Genomic DNA, 4,617 nt, shown 5'->3' with positions numbered 1-4,617 from the left:
GCGTGGGGGTGAGGCGCGCGGGGGGGAGGCGCGCGGGGGGTGATGCCTGGGGGCTGGCTGGAGTGGGTGCTGGGCTTGGGGGTCCTGCTGGAGCCAGGCTGGTCACCGCCGGCCTGGCTCGGGCGGCATGCAGGGAGGGGCCGTGGGTGCTGAGCACAGAGGGCTGTGGTTGTGTCCTGAAGGCTGGGAGAGAAGTGGACTGAGAGCTCGGGGGTAACTTGGGGTCAAGGGAGCTTGTTTTTGAGGCAAATCCTAGTGCAGGTTCCTTTCCCAGCAGACGACCCTGCAGAGGTTGAGGGGAGAAACAGGTGAGGAGACCTTGCAGGTGGGCGTGCTTGAGCAGCTGAGGTGGGCCAGGGACGGGGGGCTGCCTCTCTGGCCCTCTCCGCCGTGGTCGGGGTCAGCGGGGCAGTAATGGTCGGCCGTCCTGGGGTCTGGTGCAGATTAAGGCGGTGAAGAATCGCCGCACGTGGCATGGCAGTGGGGTCGTTATTTCTGAAGAGATGAGGGGTACGGCCCTGAGGACCTGCGCCCACAACCCTGTTCTGCTCAGCATCCCCCCTGCTGTGGGTTCCGCGTAGAATGCAGAGTGGGGACCCGAGATCCTGCCGGCGGGTTTGGAGCACGGGCGGTGCTCCGTGGGGCAGGCCTGGACCCCTCCTCCGCCTCCGCCGCCGCCTCTGCACCCCTCCTCCGCCTCCGCCTCTGCACCCCTCCTCCGCCTCCGCCGCCGCCTCTGCACCCCTCCTCCGCCGCCGCCTCTGCACCCCTCCTCCGCCTCCGCCACCGCCTCTGCACCGTGGCCTGACCTGGCATCCTGGCTCAGATCACCAGCATCGCCAAGAGTGTGGCAGGAATTGAAAGGAAGGGGTCGGGCTTAGAGGCTCGAGGGCCAGAAGGCCACGGCGGGGTGGAAGTGGGTTCCAGCCCTTATGAGGGACCAGGGCTTGGGCCCCCAGTGAGGGCAGCCCCTGTGGGTGGGCAGACCAGCGGGCGTCCCTGGGCTGGTTGGCAGGAAGTGCAGGGCAGGTGCGAATAAGTAACTCCCAGACTTGTTAAGTGGTTTGCTGCCTCTTTGAGCCAAGCAAAGCCTGCCCCGGCCCCAGTTCTGCAGGCCGGAGACGAGGGACTCCCCTTTGCCTCCATTCATTGTGCCCTGGGCACCCCTCTTCTGCCCAGCACCTCCTCTGCTGCCCACAGTGTGCCCCTGCCCCTGGGGAGGGGCTGCATGTTAAACAGGTAGCCACGTGCCCCTGCTGGGTTCTTGCCTCTGCTCTTCCTGAAGCTATAAATCCTCTGGGAAAAAAGTTTACCAGCAGCTGCGTGAAGTAAGCCCACCACCTCATTCCTCGCCTGAAACTGTCTGGGGTCAGCTATCGAGGATGACAGGAGAAGGCATAAAGACAGCTCTACTGAAGAGAGAGGTGGAAAGGTGTATACATTTTATATTAAAAAACACCCAGGATCTAGAACGTTGATTTAAAAAAAAATACAGTGTGAGTGTGAGAGTGTGTGTTTATGTGTACATTGTGTATATACGTGTATGTGTACATTGTGTATATATGTGTATGTGTACATTGTGTATATGTATGTATATGTGTACATTGTGTATATATGTGTATGTGTACATTGTGTATATATATGTGTATGTGTACACTGTGTGTACATTAGAAGGATATGTGTTTGTGTACAATGTGTGTATGTGTACATTCGAAGGATATGTGTATGTGTACACTGTGTGTGTACGTTGGAAGGATATGTGTTTGTGTACAATGTGTGTATGTGTACATTCGAAGGATATGTGTATGTGCATTGGAAGGATACACACTAGACTTAGCATTAGTGATCTTGGAGCAGTTACATTGTTAAGGACTTAAACTTAATTATACTTTTTTGTATTGTGTAAATCTTATTTCTCATGAACACGTTACTTGTGTAATAAAAGCAATCAAGTTTTTATTTTTGAAAGGAAAGTAAGTTGGATGGTCCCTCAAGAGTAGAACAGGTGAATGGATTGTGGTATATTCATGCAGTTGCTTTCTATATAACAATAAAATGAAACAGATTCAGCAATGTGGCTGAATCTCAGAAATGTAACGTCCAGTGAAAGAAACAAGACATGAAAAGAATAAATGGAGTGTGATCTTATTGCTCTAAATTGCAAAGTGAGCAAAACACTACTATGGGATCCCCCCCTTACCCATGGGGGATATGTCCCAACACCCCCTGTGGATGCCTGAAACCACGGTTGTGCTGAACCCTGCATATACTCTGCTTCTTCCTGTACATACATACCTGTGATGAAGTTTAATTTATAAATTAGGCACAACATGACTACGCTTGTGCTTTGGGGCCATTATTAAGTAAAATAAGGGTGACTTGAACACAAGTGCTGTAATACCACGGCAGTGGATCTGGTAACCTATAAGGCTGCTAAGTGAGTGACCAACGGGTGGATAGGCCAGACAAAGGGATGATTCACGTCCCCAGCAGAACAAAGCTGAACAGTGCGAGCTTTTGTCACACTGCTTAGAGCAGCATGCAATTTAGAGCTTATTTCTGGAATTTTCCATTACTTTTGGACCATGGTTGACCTCAGGTAACTGAAGTCGTGGATAAGGGAGATGACTGTCAGATTCCCTGGCGGTCCAGTGGTTAGGACTCTGCACTTTCACTGCCGAGGGCGTGGGATCAATCCCTGGTCGGGGAATTAAGATCCCACAAGCCATGTGTGGCGCAGCCCCCGCCCCCCCGAAAAAAAGAGTAAAGGGAGAGGACCATCTATTGTTTAGTGCTGTAGTCATAGTTGGTAAAAGTGAAGGAGAAATAGAACAAGCTGAGGTGTGATCGTGTCTCGAGTTAGCACTATTCTGGCGGGGAGCAGGTATTTCAGAGAGTCTGCGGAGGCTGGGAGTGTTCTGCTTCTTGACCTTATTCCACAAATGATTCATACTTTTTATTGAGATATAAATCACATACCAAAAATTCACCCTTTAAAATGTACAGTTCAGTAGAACAGAAAACCCATGTCCACAGAGACTTGCGTAAGAATGTTCAGAGCAGCATTATTCCTAACAGCCCAAAGTGCAAACAGCCCAGATGTCCATCACCTGAGGAGAGGATAAAGAATATGTGGTCCAGCCACACAATGGAATGTTACTCAGCTGTAAAAAGGAGTGCAGTACTGATTCGTGCAACCACATGGAAGAACCTTGAAAACATTATGCTAAGTGGTATCTTAATGTGGTTTTGAGTTGCATTTTCCAAACAACTAATGTTGAGCATCTTTTAATGTGCTTGCTTATTGGCCATGGTGTATCTTCTTTGGAGAAATGTCCATTCAACTCCCTTGCCAATGTTTACATTGGGTTTATTGTTGAGTTGTTAAGTGTTCTTTTTATATTCTGTAAACTAGATCCTAATCAGATATATGATTGGAACATATCCTCTCTCATTTTGCGGGTTGTCTTTTTACTTTCTTGATAGTGTTCTCTGAAATATAAAACTTTGAAATTTTGATGAAGTCAATTTTACCTAATTTTTCTTTGGTTGCGTGTACTTTAGATGTCACATCTAAGAAACTGAAGCCTAATCCAAGGTCACTGTGTTTTCACCTATGTTTTCTTCTATGTGTTTTATAGTTTTAGCTCTTAGGTTAGGTCTCTGACCCATTCTGAGTTAGTATGTGATTTGAGGTAAGGAACCAAATTCGTTCCTGTGCACGTGGATATCCTGTCGTCTCGGCACCATTTGTTGAAAGGACTGTTCTTTCCACCTTCAATAGTGTGGGCATCCTTGTTGAAAATCAATTGACTGTAGATGCACAGGTTTATCTACAGACTCCCAATTCTGTTTCACTGATCTGTATTTCTAGTCTTACCCCAGTACTACATGGTCTTGATTACTCTAGCTTCATAGTTAAGTTTTGAAATCCTAAAGTGCGTGTTCTCCAACTTTGTTCTTTCTTCCAAGTTTGTTTAGGATTCTGGGTCCCTTGCATTTCCATATGAATTTCAGGATCATCATGTCATTTTCTCCAAAGTAGGCCACTGGAATTTGGACAGGGATTGCACTGAATCTGTAGATCAATTTGAAGAGTGCTGCCATCTTAACAATGTTCACTCTTTCAACACATGAACATGGAATATCTTTCCATTTGTTAGGTTTGTAAAACTTTCTTTCAACAATGTTTTGCAGTTTTCAAGGTAAAAGTTTTAAAGTTCTTTTGTGAAATGTGTTCTTAAGTATTTTATGCTTTTTGATACTATTGCAGGTAGTATTTTCTTAATTTTTGGATTGTTCATTGCTAGTCTATAGAAATAAAACTTAACTTTTTTGTGTCAATTTTGTATCCTACAATCTTGCTATACTTGTTGATTAGCTGTAATAGTTGTGTGTGTGTGTGTGTGTGTGTGTGTATATATGTATTCCTTAGGATTTTCTATGTACAGGATCATGCCATTTCTAAATGGAGGTAGTTTTACTTTTTCCTTTCCAACCTGCATGCTTTATATTCACTACTGAAGTCGTCTGACCTTGGACTTTTCTTTTTTTTTTTTTTTTTTTAACATCTTTATTGGAGTATAACTGTTTTACAATAATGTGTTAGTTTCTCCT

The sequence above is a fragment of the Physeter macrocephalus genome, chromosome 18 (assembly GCF_002837175.3).
Source record: "Physeter macrocephalus isolate SW-GA chromosome 18, ASM283717v5, whole genome shotgun sequence".
Taxonomy (NCBI): Eukaryota; Metazoa; Chordata; class Mammalia; order Artiodactyla; family Physeteridae; genus Physeter; species Physeter macrocephalus.
Note: the sequence above shows the minus strand (reverse complement) of the source record.